Here is a 19,971-nt window from a genome sequence, read left to right on the forward strand (position 1 = left end):
AGTCAGAAAGGCTTTGGAAAAGCTTCCTGGTATGAGGAGGAATGTTGTAGAATAAGGTTGAGAAGAACTAGAGGACCAAGTGTGGACAGAAAGGAGTGAGGAGGGCATCCTTGGCAGGGCAGGTATTACCCAGACCAAAGGCTCATCCCTGAAAGTGAAGTCAGTATGTGAGGAGCTGAGTTAGAAAGAAGGTGCTGGGCCTGAGGGTAGGGGGAGAATTAGGGCTGAGATCTGACAGCTGCGTCAGAGGGTCTGGAATAATCACAGAATATTGCACAAGAAAGGACGTTTCTGAACATGGCATTTGAGGACGAGATTTCTCTGTGTTGTTAGGAGCTAGATTTTTGGTAGACTCTTTCAGGATTCCCAATCATGTATTTGCTTCTATTCTGCAAATTTACTTATTCATTTGATTGTTCTGAGTGCTTCTGTTGGAGTCATAAAATATGATTATTTCATTCCCAGATATTTTGTTCTTTAGGTTGCTTCTCTGGTATCTTCATACTTTCTGTAGGTCCACTTTCCCTCATCTTCAGTAAAAGTAGGAATAGTGCACAGACCACCCTGCACAACACAGTTGAGGGAAACAAATTATCAAAATTACCGCTCTCCGACTTTTCCATTCAGATGGCCCTCCTCTGGGATTCCTGCTCAGGGTCCATGGATGGACTTCAGAATGTATGACATTTCTTAAAGGTGAATAATGGCAGAGGAGTTTGTGATTTAAAAGATGTGAAGAAAAAAAAAAAGATGTGAAGAACCACTGTTGAGTTTTTGTTGGGAGGAAGGTGGCTGGGGATGGTTCCCCAAAGAAAGAAACATGGTACAAGCATCAGTAGTGTCAACTACAGGAGCCTTCAAGGACACTGGAAGGAGCTGAAGGAGAAAGAGGAATTAGGAAAAGGGAAGTGGGTTCAGAGGAAACTAGTAGGAGGGGTGCCCCATCTTCCCTTGTTCTTCACTCTCTTTCTGGTGGGTATTCCTTTGTATTCTCCATACCGTGACAATTACAGGATTCTGACTCCACTTCAATTTAGATATACTGAGTGCCTGCCACTTATCAGGCTCTATGCCAGGTCTTCTCACAACATCATCTCCTGCAATTCCTGTGTGGAGCCTGCAGTGCACAGAGTGGAGTCAGTCTCTCTCTCTATTGTGGCATGTTTGCATCATCACTTCCTGTCAGGCCCCTTTCAGTGCATTTTATTTCCTCCCTTCATCCTTATTTCTAGTGTCATTTCCCCTCCTCACTGGAGGCACTTGCTTTAGTGTATTTAACAAATGCTCTTCAAGTTCATGCTCTACATGTGTATTTAGATACATTCATCCACTCAACAAATACAGTGCCGACTCTCTCAGGCACAGATGTAGGTGCAGAAGTAGAGCCAGGAGCAAAACAATTTAAAAAGTCCCGCTTTCATGGAGCTTACATTCTTATGGAGTAAGACAAACCATAATCAAATAAATAACTGAAACATGAAGTACAGTAAATAGTGACAAGTGCTATGGGAGAAAGAAAAGCAGGGCATTCAAGTCTGTGGTTAGGAGTAAGTTGCAGTTGTATATGGGATGAATCAGGAAGGCTGTGTTACAAATGTGCTGTTTCACCAAATGCAGCGAAGGGAGCAACCAGGTGGATATGTGGGCTAGAAGTGGTGCAGTCATAGGGGATAGCCTGTGCAAAGGTCCTGAGGGTCTGGCCTGATATGTCGGAAGGCCAGAATGTTTAGGAGGCCAGTTGCTAGAGAGAAATGAGTGAGAAGGGATAGAAATAGAAGGTGAGAGGCAGCTGGTTCAATGACAAATGCTTTAGGACTCTGTAGGTCAGTGTAAATGAAGACTTTGGTTTTAGTCTAAATGAAAAGGGAAACCAGTAGAAGTTTGTGAGCAGAGGAATGTCTGACATTTTTAATATATATATATGTGTATCCTTGACAAATATACAATAGTTTTTGGCTGTTTTTTAAAAGGTACATAAGTACCATTGTGCTGACACATCATCCTGCTTTTTCTTTTGATATAACATTGTTTCTGAGAGCTACCCAACTTGTTGTCTATAAACCTACTTTATTATCTCTGACTGCTGTGTTCTATTTCACTGCGCACACACACAGTTCACTTGTATATTCCTCTAGGAACAGACACTGGCACAGCCCCCACTTCCTGCCACCACAAACAGTCCTGTGATGAATGTGCTCACATGGGCTCCTTATGAACTCAGGAGACAGCTTCCTAGGAATGTGCACATTGGAGAGAGATTTTGGGATGTGAGGCTGTGTGTATTCTTTTTTAAAAAAATATTTATTTATTTATTTATGAGAGAGAGAGAGAGAGAGAGAGAGAGAGAGGAAGAGACACAGGCAGAGGGAGAAGCAGGCTCCATGCAGGGAACCCAATGTGGGACTCGATCCTGGGTCTCCAGGATCAGGCGCTGGACTGAAGGCGGCGCTAAACCTCTGAGCCACCCGGGCTGCGCAGCTGTGTGCATTCTTAATTCTGCTGGAATTGAGCTTCAGGGTGATGATCCCTGTGACACTCCACCAGTGGTACATGATGGTTTGGATCTTCTCACTGAATTCTCATGCTGATCCAGTGATGGAGATCAGGTGAGGTCCCTTGTGGACGAGAAGACTGAGGTTTAGAGAGAGTGAGCAAATTACCCAAATTCATGTGGTCACTCAGAAGCACCATGGCTCATATCCAGCATTTCTGACATAATGGTCTTTGCTCTTACCGCCACAGTACCCAGCACTGCCTCTTCCAGAAATAAGATGAGGCATTCCCACAGAAAGATATTATTGTTACTGTTATTATTATTATTATTATATCTGAGCCTTGCATTTCTTGATGGCCAGTATAACTCAGTGAGCATAGGACCCCAAAGTTTTAGCACCATCATGTATGAGAGTGTCTAGTTAGAGCCCCTAGAGTTTAAAGGTGAATTATGTGGAATAAAACTATTTTCATTGTCTCATGAGGGCTAGGTAGCAGGCTTGAGTTGCAGGGGATGGTTTCAAGGCTTGTCATTTGTAAAGACTAAGTCATTTTTAATGGACTTTGGATCAGATTTCAGGATTAAATATTAGGTAGATGATATTAAGTCCATACTGTTTGCTAGGTTCTGAGCTACATACTTTCTAGGCATCATTTCACTTACTCCTCACAGCTACAATAGGAAGGATTTGCTTTTACTCTCACTTGGCTGTTGAGGAAACTAAATCCCAGAAAGGAACTAATTTGTCCAGAGGCACTGGGTGTGAGGTTGAGTTGTGATTTTTTTAATAATAAATTTATTTTTATTGGTGTTCAATTTGCCAACATACAGAATAACACCCAGTCTTGAGTTGTGATTTGTTTTTTTTTTTTTATTGGTGTTCAATTTACTAACATACAGAATAACACCCAGTGCCCGTCACCCATTCACTCCCACCCCCCGCCCTCCTCCCCTTCTACCACCCCTAGTTCGTTTCCCAGAGTTAGCAGTCTTTACGTTCTGTCTCCCTTTCTGATATTTCCCACACATTTCTTCTCCCTTCCCTTATTTTCCCTTTCACTATTATTTATATTCCCCAAATGAATGAGAACATATAATGTTTGTCCTTCTCCGACTGACTTACTTCACTCAGCATAATACCCTCCAGTTCCATCCACGTTGAAGCAAATGGTGGGTATTTGTCATTTCTAATGGCTGAGTAATATTCCATTGTATACATAAACCACATCTTCTTTATCCATTCATCTTTCGTTGGACACCGAGGCTCCTTCCACAGTTTGGCTATAGTGGCCATTGCTGCTAGAAACATCGGGGTGCAGGTGTCCCGGCGTTTCATTGCATTTGTATCTTTGGGGTAAATCCCCAACAGTGCAATTGCTGGGTCGTAGGGCAGGTATATTTTTAACTGTTTGAGGAACCTCCACACAGTTTTCCAGAGTGGCTGCACCAAACCAGTTCACATTCCCACCAACAGTGTAGGAGGGTTCCCTTTTCTCCGCATCCTCTCCAACATTTGTTGTTTCCTGCCTTGTTAATTTTCCCCATTCTCACTGGTGTGAGGTGGTATCTCATTGTAGTTTTGATTTGTATTTCCCTGATGGCAAGTGATGCAGAGCATTTTCTCATACACCCACATGCAGAAGAATGAAACTAGACCACTCTCTTTCACCATACACAAAGATAAACTCAAAATGGATGAAAGATCTAAATGTGAGACAAGATTCCATCAAAATCCTAGAGAAGAACACAGGCAACACCCTTTTTGAACTCGGCCATAGTAACTTCTTGCAAGATACATCCACAAAGGCAAAAGAAACAAAAGCAAAAATGAACTATTGGGACTTCATCAAGATAAGAAGCTTTTGCACAGCAAAGGATACAGTCAACAAAACTCAAAGACAACCTACAGAATGGGAGAAGATATTTGCAAATGACATATCAGATAAAGGGCTAGTTTCCAAGATCTATAAAGAACTTATTAAACTCAACACCAAAGAAACAAACAATCCAATCATGAAATTGAGTTGTGATTTGAACCTGAACAATCTCCCTGCAGAGCCTCACTCCTAACTACTCAGCTGTGCTGCCTTCTTTTGAAGGAAGCTTTCAGAATTTCTTTCCCTAGAACTTGAAGACAATGTCTTGTCAGTTGGGATGGTTTAGAGCAGTCATGGGAAGTACAGGGCTAGTGGACAAGAATCTCCAGAAGGAGAAGATGTGAAGTTTGAAAATATTCCCCAGGTGTCTTCATTAGGCCTCCCTCTGTCCTCCAAAGTGAGAACCTCTGCCTTAGGACATCCCATATAGATTACAGGTCCTGAGCATGATGCCTTCAAAAAAAGTAGGAATTCTCTAACTGGTCGTGGGTCGGTTGTTGCCTATTAACTCCAGGCAGCCTGATATAATTTTAAAACAAGTTTACTCCAAGACAAACAATCCTTTATCACCTCATGTGGCTCATACCTGCCATGAATGATGGGTAGCTAAGGTTTTTTCCCTCCACGTTTTTCATTTTGCTTGCCTTCTGCAAGGAAGGTAATACCATTTATATCTTTACCTGATCCGGGTTTATAAAGGTTGCCTGCCTAAAAGTATGTATCTCAAAGTTAATTAGATAGGAATTCTGTATTATGTGTTCTTTCAGGTCTGTCTTCTCAGTGTTGTCATTTGTTCAACAAATATTTATTGAGCATCTACCTCATAGTCTGATGGAGGACACAGGCAGCTGACCTGGAATTTGGATACATTAGGATCAATGGCACATGAGGGAAGCCTGGCTGCTATGAGAGCACATAGGAAGGACAGCGTAAGGATCAGGGAGGCTTCCTGGGGAAGCACCTTCTGATCTGGGAATGGAAAGAGAAGTGGGGATTAGCTAAGTGAAGGGGCCAAGAGGCCATTAGAGGGAAGGGAACAGGATGAATGTGGAATTTCACAGCTGGGGAAGGGACTGGGCAGAGAATGAAGCTTAAGGAATCAGTATAGGTCAGATTATGAAGGAAGGAAGTATATTAAGGAAGCGTAGTGGGAACCATGGAAGGGTTTGAAGCCTGGGGGTGTGTGGGGCACTCCTCAGTCACAATTTATAGTGTAGAAAGATTCCATGACCCTCCTTATATATCTTGGGTGCTTGTTAGTAAGCTATAACATTGGAACTGGTGAGTGGCAAATAAGAAGTCTAGATGAATTTGTAGACAGAAGGTCTGGCATATAACCCAAAGGTTCCTTTTAATCATCTATAGAGAAGACATTTCAATTTTCACATAATCTAGGTGCTGCATAACTTTGTTTTTTTTTTTTCTGTAGATTAGCACTCATTTCTAGGGTATTGCTGTGAATTGTTTTAACCAAAGGTATGCTCTCCCTCAGTAGGGGTCCATTTGAATAGCAGTAGGGTAGGAAGAAGGAGGAACCCCAGGCAAGATTCCTTCATTAAGAAAAATATTGGACCATGATTTGAGAGAGTTAAAAATAACTTCTTATAAAAAATTAATTGGGAGTCACAAGTGAGTGGCATTTTAAAAGATTTATTTATTAACTTGAGAAAGAGAGCAACTGTGCATGGGTGGGGGCATAAGAGGCAGAGGGAGAGACAGAATCTCAAGCAGACTCCCCACAGAGCTCAGAGCCAGACCCAGGGCTGAATCTCAAGGCCCTGAGATTATGACCTGAGCCAAAATCAAGAGTGAGATATTTACTCTACTGAGCCATCCAGGCACACTACAGGTGAATGTTTTAATATAAGCTCACAGAGCAGGGCAGATTCTCCAGGCTCCTGGCAGCTGACATTACAGATGATGCAGTGTGTGTAGAGAGCACAGTGTGGCCAGTGAGGAGACTGCAGAAATGAGCTCATCTCTCTCCTGGAGCCCAAAGACAAAGGACACAGAAAGTTGTGAGCTACTGAGCTACTGAGCTAGTTCACTTATTTCTTTTCTCCCTACCCATAATACTGCCATAACTGTGGAAATGGAAACTGGTGAATTTTGCCTGGTTGTTTTGGGTGAGGTAGATTAAATGTCAGAATTCACAAAACACCTTCCTGGCTCCTCTCCCTTCTCAGCCCTGGACCCTGGGTCAGCTGCTGCCCCCATTTCTCCAGGGTTTCCTTCCCAGGGAGCCTTGTCCTCTCCTTCTTGCTGGTAGTTATGAAGGTCCTGCCACTTTCTCCCTCCTCCTCTCTGTTCACAGCACCCCTGTGGGCCTAGGTGGGTAAAGGAAAGGAATGGACTGTACATTCTTGGCCATCAGTACAACTGGATGGATAATGCAGAATGAGGAGAAAGGGGGGCCAAAGTGCCATCTGACCTTGGCTAGCTGATATAGGGGCTAAGAGTTTAAGATTGAGGTAGCCAATATGTATATTATAGCCTAAGATAATATTTTCAAAATAGGTCTGTAATTGTAAAGAGACCTACTGGTCCATGAGTTAATGTGTCATAACTCATGCTCAAGCACCATGCATGTACCCCACATGTGAATTATTGCACAATACATTCATGCCCTGCTGTGTCTTTCAGTTTAATTAGTACATGATACTACATGAGTTAGATGAACCCAAGTGGGATTATGTCATGTGGTATGTAAAAAAGGAGAATGTTGTATTTGGCCCTTTTTTCTAGAGGAAAAGCCAGTTGATTTTTTCTATGATGTCTTTTGGTGTCAGCTTCTGTGACATTTGTGCTGCAACCGGTGACATGGGACATCTGGGCTTTGGTTGGTTGTTTGAACACCATTGTGCAGTAAATATTTCTTGTTTACTTAGGTATGTTGGAGGAACAGCATATAGCAGAAGAAATATGAAGCAGCAACTCTGAATCCTGAGCAACAGACCTCAGCAAGCCCCAAAGGAACTTGGTTTAATTCAGCCTCACCAAACCAGATCCGAAACTCTTGGCTTCCTGGAGTTGCTACAGCTCTCTGATTCTAGAATTTTCTTTAATTCCAGCTGGAATGCTGTATGAGGCACTTTGCAGATTTTGTCGAAAACTGGTACACAAACGTCCACTGGATCAAGAAATATATGAGTTCCAATTTGGCAAATGTATGAGCACTCTGGATTTAGTGGCCCTGGGTGTCGGCCGCACAGTGGGTGCAGGTATATATATCCTGGCTGGCGATGTCGCTAGAGATAAAGCAGGACCAGCCACTGTGATCTGCTTTTTAGTGGCTGGTGTAACTTCTGTGTTGGCTGGGCTCTGCTATGCAGAGTTTGGTGCCCGGGTTCCCCACTCTGGCTCTGCATATCTCTACACCTATATCACTATAGGAGAAGTCTGGGCTTTCATCACTGGCTGGAACCTCATCCTCTCCCTTGTTGCTGATGCAGTCATTGTTATCAAGACCTGGACGTTAATTTTTGACAACCTGTATAGGAACTGGATCTCTCAAACCCTGCATGAGAGCATCTCACAGCATGTTCCTCAGGTTTTTGCAGATAATGTAGGCTTCTTGGCTGTGATCCTTGTATTTTTGCTCATAGAATTTAACAATATGATGATTCGTCCATTCTTCATAGTTTTCAAAGTGTTCACTTTGGTGAAAGTTTTGGTTCTCAGTTTTGTCATCATCTCTGGCTTCATGAAGGGGGACCTGCACAACTGGAAGCTCACAGAAGAGGACCACATAAAGGCTGGACTCAATGATACCTCTAGCTTGGGCCTTCTGGGCTCTGGAGGATTCGTGCCATTTGGCTTCCAGGGGATTCTCCATGGATCAGCTACATGCTTCTATTTACTTATAGGTTTCAGCATTATTGTTACCAGAGTCAAAGAGACACAGAATCACAAGCGTTCCATCCCCATGGGCATTGTGATTTCACTGCTCATCTGCTTTTTGTTGTATTTTGGTGTCTCTGTGGCACTTACGCTTATGGTGCCTTACTATAAGCTCCGACCTGGGAGCACCTTGCCTGAGGTATTTCTCCATATTGGCTGGGCCCCTGCCTACTATGCTGTAACTATTGCATTTATCTGTAGTATTTCTGTCATCTTCTGGGGTATTATGTACTTCATCCATCGGGTGATACACATGATGGCAAACGATGGCCTCCTGTACCCTGTCCTTGCCAGGATCCGTACCGGCACATATGCCCCCATCATAGCCAATGTGATCTTTGGCATTATTGCAGCAATCATGCTATTTTTTAGACTCACTGATCTTGTTAACCTCAGGTCAGTTGGGGCCCTGCTAGCTTACTCCCTGGTGGCTTTTTCTGTTCTCATCCTCAGATATCAGCCTGAGAAGAAGAATGGGGGAAATGAAGCACAGGTGCAAGAGGAGGACAGACCTGCAGCAGAGAAGCTGGCTCTACAAACACTATTTTTTCCAGGCAGCCCCACCCCCACTCCACTCTCTGGCCATATTGCCTCTGTTTGCTCCTCACTGCTTGCTCTCCTGCTGACTCTTCTCTGTCTAGTGCTGGCCCGGTGGCCAAGTCTGCTTTCTGGAGACCCAGTGTGGATCACAGTGGTTGTGCTGCTCCTGGTGCTTATCATTGGGATCACCGGAATAATCTGGAGACAGCCACAGAGCCCCCCTCCCCTTCACTTTCAGGTACCTGCTCTGCCTCTCCTCCCACTCCTGAGCATCTTTCTGAATGTTTACCTTATGATGCAGATGATAGCTGGCACCTGGTCTCTATTTGGTGTCTGGATGCTGATTGGGTTTGCTATCTACTTCAGCTATGGGATCCAGCACAGCCTGACTCCTTAACCCCACTTCACTTAGGACCAAGACTGTAGATCTTGAACTCAGCAGTGCCAGTACATATTTGGTCTGACATAATCATACATGAATGCAGTGTGATCCCCTGCACAATAATGTGGAATACTCTTGAGCACATGAAAAGCTAAGTCCCTATGGGATGTTGAGGTAGGAACACCAATAGAGCTCCATATTTATTGTGGAGTGAAGCCTGAGTCTTTGCTCTTTCTCCTTTTTTTTTTTTCAGTCTACTTTTCAATTGTGTCTATAGCTGCTCACCAGCTTTAAAAAAAATGAGCACTGGGTGTTATACATGTGTTGGCAAATCGAACTTCAATAAAAAATGAAAAAAATAAAAATTATTAAAAGAAATTTGAAAAATCGTTTTCCTTTTCTCTAGTCAAATATCCACTAGTAGAGGGGGTCCTGGCTAGCTCTGTCAGTAAAGCATGCAACTCTCCTTCTCAGGGTGATGAGTTTGAGCCCTGTGTTGGCTGTAGAAATTACTTAAGAAAATATCCAGTAGCAGAATTCAGAATTACTGAGTCATATGGTAGCTCTTTTTTAAAGTTTTTGAGGAACATCCATACCATTTTCCATAGTGGCTATATCAATTTACATACCCACTAACAATGCACAAAGGTTCTTTTTTTCCCCACATCTTTGACAAAACTTGTTTTTCTAGTCTTTTTTATTTTAGCTAAACTAACAGGTATAAAGTGATATCTGATTACAGTTTCAATTTGTATTTCCCTGATGATTGTGATGCTGAGCATCTTTTCATTAGCCTATTGGGCATCTGTATGTCTTCTGTGGAAAATGTCTATTCAGGTCCCCTGCCCATTTTTTAATTGGATTATTTGGGGTTTTCTGTTATGTGTGTGTGTGTGTGTTGAGTTGTGTAAGTTCTTTTTTTAAAAGATTTTATTTACTTATTCGTGAGAGACACAAAGAGAGAGGCAGAGACATAGGCAGAGGGAAAAGCAGGTTCCCTATAGGGAGCCTAATGTGGGACTCAATCCCAGGACCCAGGATCACACCCTGAACCAAAGGCAGATGCTCAACCACTGAGCCACCCAGGCATCCCTGAGTTGTATAAGTTCTTTATGTGTTTTGGGTATTAACCCCTTATTGGATATAGAATATGCAAATAACTTCTCCCAGTCAGTAAGTTGCCTTTTTGTTTTGTTGATGGTTTCCTTTATTATGCATAGCTTTTTAGTTACATCAATTTGAAAAAAAAATATGTACCCCATGTTCATTGCAGCATTATTTACAATAACCAGGATATGGAAGCAACACAAGTGTCCATCAGTAGATGAATAGATAAAGAAAATGTGGTTTATGTATATACAATGAACTATTAGTAATAAGGAACAATGGAATCTTGTCAATTGTAACAACATGGATGGACTGGGTGGCTTTAGTGCTATTTGAAACATGTCAGTCTGAAAAAGATAAAATCTCATATGCTTTTAGGCTTATATGGAATTTAAGAAATAAAACAAATGAAAAAAAAAAGGAAAAAAGAGACAAACACAACCCTCCTTCCAAAATACAGAGAAAAAGAGGTGCTGCCAAAGGAGAATTGGGTAGAGGGATGGGTATTTAGAAAAAGGGAATTAAGAATACACTTTCTTGATGAGCATTGAGATATGTGTGGAATTATTGAATCATTATGTTGTATACTTGAGAGTAATATAACAACACTGTATGTTAATTATGACTCACTAAAAAAATGAAAGAAACTAGAAAAAGTCAAAAAGATAGAGAGAAAGATGAAATATGGCGCCCATCCTTAAAGAGCTCATATATTCTAATCCAATGGGTAAAGCATAGCTATAACACCAAGTAGAAAGTGTTGTCATAAGTAATATACAAATAAAGCCTCTTGGAAATTCAAAGTAGAGGATGTACATTTGTGGCTCACACAGGGGTGAGGGTTGAATAGTGAAATCAGAGAAGACTTTGTAGAGGAATGGCATTGGAGTTGGCTCTCTCTAGGGAAAGATAGGGTTTCGACACATGTAGGCAGCAGGGAGAGACTGTAGGCAGAGAGAACAAGACTAGGAAAACACAGGAAAATGAAGCAGGTTTCAGAGCACACTGGGCAGGCTGTGTAGCCTGAGCCATTGCTGTGTGAGAGGGCAACAGAGCATGCACAGGTGGATTGGAGTAGAGCTTTCCTTTGTGAGCACAGAGCACTTTGGCTTTGAACCCACTGCCCATGCTGAAAATCCCTGGGGCTGGTTCTTCTAATTGGCAACATCTGTATTCTTGGACTTAGTTTCTCTGCTGAGGTCTGCTTTGATCCACCTGCTCAGAAAGTGTACAACTGAGAGCCAGATGTCCTGGGTACTGGTCTGGTTTCTACCACTAACCAGCAATGTAACCTTGGGCAAGCCCCTCAGTGCCTTTCATGCTCTGCTTATTTATCTGTAACAGGAGAGGTCACAACCAATCATTTGTAAAGTTCTGTGTAGTTAACAAATTCTCGAATTACCTCTGGTTCTTCTGTCCTATTCTCTCAACTAGGTCTCTCTACTGCCCATGATCTGTACCTGTGTCCTGCCCACTTCTCACTACAATCTATTGTTAGAGCCATAGAGGTACAATAAATAATACCCCACGTCCCCCTCCTATGTTTGAAACCAGTTGATAATCAAGATATAAAGACATGATTAAACCATTAACTGTAGATCTGCAGCCTAATTGGTTTGCTAATCCCACATCGCTAAATTAGACAGACTTACTCCTCATCACAAGTAGTGCTGAGCACCCCACGACTCTCCACCACAGGAAAGAGCCTTTTGTTAGATTTTCTCCTATGTAAGTAGGTTGGAATGCATGTGTCTTTGTGGTCAGGGTGGTTCTGGATACAAAAAGAAAACCAGGGGAGGAGCAAGATGGCGGAGGAGTAGGGTCTCCAAATCACCTGTCTCCACCAAATTACCTAGAAAACCTTCCAATCATCCTGAAAATCTATGAATTCGGCCTGAGAATTAAAGAGAGACCAGCTGGAATGCAACAGTGAGAAGAGTTCGCGCTTCTATCAAGGTAGGAAGACGGGGAAAAAGAAGTAAAGAAACAAAGGCCTCCAAGGGGGAGGGGCCCCGCGAGGAGCCGGGCTGAGGCCGGGGCGAGTGTCCCCAGGACAGGAGAGCCCCGTCCCGGAGGAGCAGGAGCTGCACCGACCTTCCCGGGCGGAAGGGGCTCGTGGGGAGTGGGAGCAGGACCCAGGAGGGCGGGGATGCCCTCGGGTTCCCTGGGACAGTAACAGACACCTGCGCCCAGGAGAGTGCGCCGAGCTCCCTAAGGGCTGCAGCGCGCACGGGGGACCCAGCGGGACCCGGAGCAGCTCGGAGGGGCTCGGGCGGCGGCTCCGCGGAGGGGGCTGCGCGGCCCCGGGAGCAGCTCGGAGGGGCTCGGGCGGAGGAAGAGGCTCCGCGGAGGGGGCTGCGCGGTTCCAGGAGCAGCTTGGAGGGGCTCGGGCGGCGGCTCCGCGGAGGGGGTTGCGCGGCCCGGGAGCGCGAATCCAACAGCGCAGGCTCCGGAGCACAGGGCGCCGGGACACAGCCCAGGATCCCGCCTCCCCCGGGACAGGCAGAGGCCGGGAGGGCCCAGGACAGCCAGGATGCTCCTGCCCCAGGTGAGCAGATCAGCGGCCCCGCCCGGAGCCTCCAGGCCCTGCAGACGGAGTTCCTGCCGGAGCTGAATCCAGGTTTCCAGAGCTGCCCCGCCACTGGGGCTGTTCCTCCTGCGGCCTCACGGGGTAAACAACCCCCACTGAGCCCTGCACCAGGCAGGGGCACAGCAGCTCCCCCAACTGCTAACACCTGAAAATCAGCACAACAGGCCCCTCCCCCAGAACACCAGCTAGACTGACTGACAACTTCCAGGAGAAGCCAAGGGACTTAAAGTACACAGAATCAGAAGATACTCCCCAGTGGTTCTTTTTTTTTTTTTTTTTTTTTTGCTTTTTGATTTGTTTCCTTCCCCCACCCCCTTTTTTTCTCCTTTCTTTTTCTTTCTCTTTTTCTTCTTTTTTTTCTTTCCGTTTTTTTTTCTTCCCCTTTCTTTTCTCTTTCTCTTTTCTTTCCTTCTTTCTCTCCTCTCTTTTTCTCTTTTTCCCAATACAACTTGCTTTTGGCCACTCTGCACTGAGCAAAATGACTAGAAGGAAAACCTCACCTCAAAAGAAAGAATCAGAAACAGTCCTCTCTCCCACACAGTTACAAAATCTGGATTACAATTCAATGTCAGAAAGCCAATTCAGAAGCACTATTATACACCTACTGGTGGCTCTAGAAAAAAGTATAAAGGACTCAAGAGACTTCATGACTGCAGAATTTAGAGCTAATCAGGCAGAAATTAAAAATCAATTGAATGAGATGCAATCCAAACTAGAAGTCCTAACGACGAGGGTTAACGAGGTGGAAGAAAGAGTGAGTGACATAGAAGACAAGTTGATAGCAAAGAGGGAAACTGAGGAAAAAAGAGACAATTAAAAGACCATGAAGATAGATTAAGGGAAATAAACGACAGCCTGAGAAAGAAAAACCTACGTTTAATTGGGGTTCCCAAGGGCGCCGAAAGGGACAGAGGGCCAGAATATGTATTTGAACAAATTCTAGCTGAAAACTTTCCTAATCTGGGAAGGGAAACAGGCATTCAGATCCAGGAAATAGAGAGATCCCCCCCTAAAATCAATAAAAACCGTTCAACACCTCGACATTTAATAGTGAAGCTTGCAAATTCCAAAGATAAAGAGAAGATCCTTAAAGCAGCAAGAGACAAGAAATCCCTGACTTTTATGGGGAGGAGTATTAGGGTAACAGCAGACCTCTCCACAGAGACCTGGCAGGCCAGAAAGGGCTGGCAGGATATATTCAGGGTCCTAAAGGAGAAGAACATGCAACCAAGAATACTTTATCCAGCAAGGCTCTCCTTCAAAATGGAAGGAGAGATAAAGAGCTTCCAAGACAGGCAGCAACTAAAAGAATATGTGACCTCCAAACCAGCTCTGCAAGAAATTTTAAGGGGGACTCTTAAAATTCCCCTTTAAGAAGAAGTTCAGTGGAACAGTCCACAAAAACAAGGACTGAATAGATATCATGATGACACTAAACTCGTATCTCTCAATAGTAACTCTGAACGTGAACGGGCTTAATGACCCCATCAAAAGGCGCAGGGTTTCAGACTGGATAAAAAAGCAGGACCCATCTATTTGCTGTCTACAAGAGACTCATTTTAGACAGAAGGACACCTACTGCCTGAAAATAAAAGGTTGGAGAACCATTTACCATTCAAATGGTCCTCAAAAGAAAGCAGGGGTAGCCATCCTTATATCAGATAAACTAAAATTTACCCCAAAGACTGTAGTGAGAGATGAAGAGGGACACTATATCATACTTAAAGGATCTGTTCAACAAGAGGACTTAACAATCCTCAATATATATGCCCCGAATGTGGGAGCTGCCAAATATATAAATCAATTATTTTTTTTTTTAATTTTTTTATTTATGAGAGAGAGAGAGAGAGAGAGAGAGGCAGAGACACAGGCAGAGGGAGAAGCAGGCTCCATGCACCGGGAGCCCAATGTGGGATTCGATCCCGGGTCTCCAGGATCGCGCCCTGGGCCAAAGGCAGGTGCCAAACCGTTGCGCCACCCAGGGATCCCTTTTTTTTTTTTTTTTTTAATTTTTTTATTTTAAATCAATTATTAACCAAAGTGAAGAAATACTTAGATAATAATACACTTATACTTGGTGACTTCAATCTAGCTCTTTCTATACTCGATAGGTCTTCTAAGCACAACATCTCCAAAGAAACGAGAGCTTTAAATGATACACTGGACCAGATGGATTTCACAGATATCTACAGAACTTTACATCCAAACTCAACTGAATACACATTCTTCTCAAGCACACATGGAACTTTCTCCAGAATAGACCACATATTGGGTCACAAATCGGGTCTGAACCGATACCAAAAGATTGGGATTGTCCCCTGCATATTCTCAGACCATAATGCCTTGAAATTAGAACTAAATCACAACAAGAAGTTTGGAAGGACCTCAAACACGTGGCGGTTAAGGACCATCCTGCTAAAAGATAAAAGGGTCAACCAGGAAATTAAGGAAGAATTAAAAAGATTCATGGAAACTAATGAGAATGAAGATACAACCGTTCAAAATCTTTGGGATGCTGCAAAAGCAGTCCTAAGGGGGAAATACATGGCAATACAAGCATCCATTCAAAAACTGGAAAGAACTCAAATACAAAAGCTAACCTTACACATAAAGGAGCTAGAGAAAAAACAGCAAATAGATCCTACACCCAAGAAAAGAAGGGAGTTAATAAAGATTCGAGCAGAACTCAACGAAATCGAGACCAGAAGAACTGTGGAACAGATCAACAAAACCAGGAGTTGGTTCTTTGAAAGAATTAATAAGATAGATAAACCATTTGCCAGCCTTATTAAAAAGAAGAGAGAGAAGACTCAAATTAATAAAATCATGAATGAGAAAGGAGAGATCACTACCAACACCAAGGAAATACAAACGATTTTAAAAACATATTATGAACAGCTATACGCCAATAAATTAGGCAATCTAGAAGAAATGGACGCATTCCTGGAAAGCCACAAACTACCAAAACTGGAACAGGAAGAAATAGAAAACCTGAACAGGCCAATAACCACGGAGGAAATTGAAGCAGTCATCAAAAACCTCCCAAGACACAAGAGTCCAGGGCCAGATGGCTTCCCAGGGGAATTTTATCAAACGTTTAAAGAAGAAACCATACCTATTCTCCTAAAGCTGTTTGGAAAGATAGAAAGAGATGGAGTACTTCCAAATTCGTTCTATGAGGCCAGCATCACCTTAATTCCAAAACCAGACAAAGACCCCACCAAAAAGGAGAATTACAGACCAATATCCCTGATGAACATGGATGCAAAAATTCTCAACAAGATACTGGCCAATAGGATCCAACAGTACATTAAAAAAATTATTCACCATGACCAAGTAGGATTTATCCCTGGGACACAAGGCTGGTTCAACACCCGTAAAACAATCAATGTGATTCATCATATCAGCAAGAGAAAAACCAAGAACCATATGATCCTCTCATTGGATGCAGAGAAAGCCTTTGACAAACTACAGCATCCATTCCTGATCAAAACTCTTCAGAGTGTAGGGATAGAGGGAACATTCCTCGACATCTTAAAAGCCATCTATGAAAAGCCCACAGCAAATATCATTCTCAATGGGGAAGCACTGGGAGCCTTTCCCCTAAGATCAGGAACAAGACTGGGATGTCCACTCTCACCACTGCTGTTCAACATAGTACTGGAAGTCCTAGCCTCAGCAATCAGACAACAAAAAGACATTAAAGGCATTCAAATTGGCAAAGAAGAAGTCAAACTCTCCCTCTTCGCCGATGACATGATACTCTACATAGAAAACCCAAAAGTCTCCACCCCAAGATTGCTAGAACTCATACAGCAATTCGGTAGCGTGGCAGGATACAAAATCAATGCCCAGAAGTCAGTGGCATTTCTATACACTAACAATGAGACTGAAGAAAGAGAAATTAAGGAGTCAATCCCATGTACAATTGCACCCAAAAGCATAAGATACCTAGGAATAAACCTAACCAAAGAAGTAAAGGATCTATACCCTCAAAACTATAGAACACTTCTGAAAGAAATTGAGGAAGACACAAAGAGATGGAAAAATATTCCATGCTCATGGATTGGCAGAATTAATATTGTGAAAATGTCAATGTTACCCAGGGCAATATACATGTTTAATGCAATCCCTATCAAAATACCATGGACTTTCTTCAGAGAGTTAGAACAAATTATTTTAAGATTTGTGTGGAATCAGAAAAGACCCCGAATAGCCAGGGGAATTTTAAAAAAGAAAACCATATCTGGGGGCATCACAATGCCAGATTTCAGGTTGTACTACAAAGCTGTGGTCATCAAGACAGTGTGGTACTGGCACAAAAACAGACACATAGATCAGTTGAACAGAATAGAGAATCCAGAAGTGGACCCTGAAATTTATGGGCAACTAATATTCGATAAAGGAGGAAAGACTATCCATTGGAAGAAAGACAGTCTCTTCAATAAATGGTGCTGGGAAAATTGGACATCCACATGCAGAAGAATGAAACTAGACCACTCTCTTTCACCATACACAAAGATAAACTCAAAATGGATGAAAGATCTAAATGTGAGACAAGATTCCATCAAAATCCTAGAGAAGAACACAGGCAACACCCTTTTTGAACTCGGCCATAGTAACTTCTTGCAAGATACATCCACGAAGGCAAAAGAAACAAAAGCAAAAATGAACCATTGGGACTTCATCAAGATAAGAAGCTTTTGCACAGCAAAGGATACAGTCAACAAAACTAAAAGACAACCTACAGAATGGGAGAAGATATTTGCAAATGACGTATCAGATAAAGGGCTAGTTTCCAAGATCTATAAAGAACTTATCAAACTCAACACCAAAGAAACAAACAATCCAATCATGAAATGGGCAAAAGACATGAACAGAAATCTCACAGAGGAAGACATAGACATGGCCAACATGCACATGAGAAAATGCTCTGCATCACTTGCCATCAGGGAAATACAAATCAAAACCACAATGAGATACCACCTCACACCAGTGAGAATGGGGAAAATTAACAAGGCAGGAAACAACAAATGTTGGAGAGGATGTGGAGAAAAGGGAACCCTCATACACTGTTGGTGGGAATGTGAACTGGTGCAGCCACTCTGGAAAACTCTGTGGAGGTTCCTCAAACAGTTAAAAATAGACCTGCCCTACGACCCAGCAATTGCACTGTTGGGGATTTACCCCAAAGATACAAATGCAATGAAACGCTGGGACACCTGCACCCCGATGTTTATAGCAGCAATGGCCACGATAGCCAAACTGTGGAAGGAGCCTCGGTGTCCAACGAAAGATGAATGGATAAAGAAGATGTGGTTTATGTATACAATGGAATATTACTCAGCTATTAGAAATGACAAATACCCACCATTTGCTTCAACGTGGATGGAACTGGAGGGTATTATGCTGAGTGAAGTAAGCCAGTCGGAGAAGGACAAACATTATATGTTCTCATTCATTTGGGGAATATAAATAATAGTGAAAGGGAATATAAGGGAAGGGGGAAGAAATGTGTGGGAAATATCAGAAAGGGAGACAGAACGTAAAGACTGCTAACTCTGGGAAACGAACTAGGGGTGGTGGAAGGGGAGGAGGGCGGGGGGTGGGAGTGAATGGGTGACGAGCACTGGGGGTTATTCTGTATGTTAGTAAATTGAACACCAATAAAAAATAAATTAAAAAAAATTAAGGAAACAATCCCATTTATAATAGTTAGAAAAAATAATAAAATACTTAAGAATAAAGTAAACCAAAGAGGAGAAAGACTTGTCAACTGGAAACTAAAAATTTTGTTTAAATTTTTAAAAATTGCTGTAAGAAATTAATGCACATAAATAAATGGAAAGATATCATGTGTTCAAAAAAAAAAAAAAGAATACCAACAAAAAATTGCAAGGGGTTGAGCTGGGCATGCTCACTGCTGTCTCTTCAACTCAGTAATCAATGTCACAGTGAGAGAGGGGGATTGAGGGAGGCCACGAATAGTACTCTGCTCAGTGATGCTCAAACTTCAGCAGTTGTCACCTCACCTGAAGGGCTTCTGAAAATAGATTGCCCCTCTCTCCAGGGTTTGGAACTCAGTAGGTCTGGGTGGGGCCCAGAACTTCTACTTCTCACATGGTATAAGGAGATGCTGATACTGCTGGTCCAGGGACCACACTTTGAAAACCAAACCTCCAGCTGAAGCCTTTTCACATGTAAAGATGAAGCAAGAGAAACATAGATGCTAGATAGTAATAGCTATGATTTGCTGAGTACTATACCCTATACTTTGTTCAAACACTTTACATAATCACTTATTTAAGACAAAAGTTGTATGAGATGAGTACTTTTTAAAGATTTTTATTTATTTATTCATGAGATATTGAGAGAGGCAGAGACATAGGCAGAGGGAGAAGCAGGCTCCCTGCAGGGGGCCCAATACAGGACTTGATCCCAGGATCCCAGAATCACGACCTGAGCCAAAGGCAGACGCTCAACCACTGAGCCACCCAGGTGTCTGAGATGAGTATTTTTATGCTTAATTTACAAAAGTTGAAAGTAAGGCTCAGAGAGGTTAAGTCATTTGTGTAAAGTAAGTAGTGAAGCTCAGATTTGTACCAAGATTGAGCAAAGTTGATGCCTCTAACCCCTGAGCTATACTCTGCAAGGAATAGCCAGTCAGTAAGGAATAGATGGTGATTGAAACTTGATGGCATACAGGTAACTGAAGGGCAGCGGATAATATCATATGGTGAATAATGAAAAACAATTTCTATGTGTTTCGTGGCTATAATCAGAGACACACTTAGTGACACATGCAACTCATACTCAGACACTGTCTCCTTCACTCTCACTGTGCCCTGCTCTGCAGTCAGGAGCTTGGAATGGGGGTGTGGCTGGGTGCATAGGTTGATAAAGCACCTCATTGAAAGTCATGTGTGTGTGTCTACTATATGGACATATGTGTTTGAATTTGAGTGGAAATATGCACCAAGGAGTGGGTTATGATTATCTTGGTAGGTCTGTAAACATGGGCATATTTGTTATGTTCCCCTTTGGGTGAATGGTGTGTGTGTGTGTGTGTGTGTGTGTGTGT

The 19,971-nt window shown here is 42.8% G+C and overlaps 2 pseudogenes across 2 annotated transcripts in view; both read left to right on the forward strand.

The window, feature by feature from the left end:
• Positions 1-19,971, forward strand: part of LOC144297116 (cationic amino acid transporter 3 pseudogene) — a 153,139-nt pseudogene that overhangs the window by 33,869 nt on the left and 99,299 nt on the right. The gene's annotated exons all lie outside the window — the stretch shown is intronic.
• Positions 7,448-9,525, forward strand: LOC144297638 (cationic amino acid transporter 3 pseudogene; annotated as a pseudogene).

This window comes from Canis aureus, chromosome 25 (genome assembly GCF_053574225.1).
Source record: "Canis aureus isolate CA01 chromosome 25, VMU_Caureus_v.1.0, whole genome shotgun sequence".
Lineage (NCBI taxonomy): Eukaryota > Metazoa > Chordata > Mammalia > Carnivora > Canidae > Canis > Canis aureus.